The following is a 1,044-nucleotide window of genomic DNA, read 5'->3' on the forward strand; positions in this document are numbered from 1 at the left end:
GAGCTTAATAGTATTCATAAAAACGGTTATCTCATTATACGAGTAAAATATGAAAATTGCAGAAACATCATTAAAAGAAGGCGAAAATGTAAAATAAATATGACCGATTTTTTTTTGGTCTCTATCTGATTTACAATTTTTTTTTTTTCTCACACGGCAGATGCTACAAACAGAGAGAGAAAAAATAATGAGTGTCTTTTTTTTTATTTCACTCGTGGCCAGATATTTTACATCACGGAAATTCATTATTCTACATTTCAACTTGTTATTCTAGTCAATTTCACAAAACCTATTAATAACTAACATTCCAAAACATCGTACTATTTTTTTCTCCTCATCGTTAAACTATTTTATATAACACACAGGAGGAAAATAAAGTAACTTATCGAATGAAACAATCTTTCCGCCGCCGTTCCAGACCTCGGCATTTTTCTCCGCCATCTTCTTGGATCGTCGACGTCAAAAAACCTTATTTCGCATTCCTTCCTCTCCTTCTTCGCGCTTCAAGAAAATGAATCGAAAGCCATTAAAAGAAAAAAAGAAACAATTTCGTTATCGATTTTCCCTCGATTCGCAATACCCGCGAAGCAACAGGTGGACCGCTGAATGTTATATTATGTTACCTGCAAACTCACCTGTTTTAGCGAAATGGGATGGCGATGCCTGGAGAGTGGGGACATCTAGCGGCCGCTCCGCGAACTAACCCCCCTCTTCCCGCTGGCCAATAGAATCCTAGCGCTATTTCAATTTACTCGTATTTATGGATTAATTCGTTATAAATTAATGTAACGTGGGGGTACTATGAAAGCGATACAGAGGGATTTCAGTAGATATAACCTAATACGTGATTAGGAACCAGAAAGAGAAGGTAGTTAGGCTGTTGGTATTGCCCGAAGAGAATCCTGTACTGTATAATGTAGAGATTAAATTTTATGCGAGAAAATGTATATGGACCAATAAAGAGTACAATACGGCCTTTTTGATGGCAGTGATAAATCACAGGAAAACACACAAGAGTGAAAAGAAAATGATAAGCAGGCAATC

This window comes from Penaeus monodon, chromosome 31, assembly GCF_015228065.2.
Source record: "Penaeus monodon isolate SGIC_2016 chromosome 31, NSTDA_Pmon_1, whole genome shotgun sequence".
In the NCBI taxonomy this organism is placed as follows: domain Eukaryota; kingdom Metazoa; phylum Arthropoda; class Malacostraca; order Decapoda; family Penaeidae; genus Penaeus; species Penaeus monodon.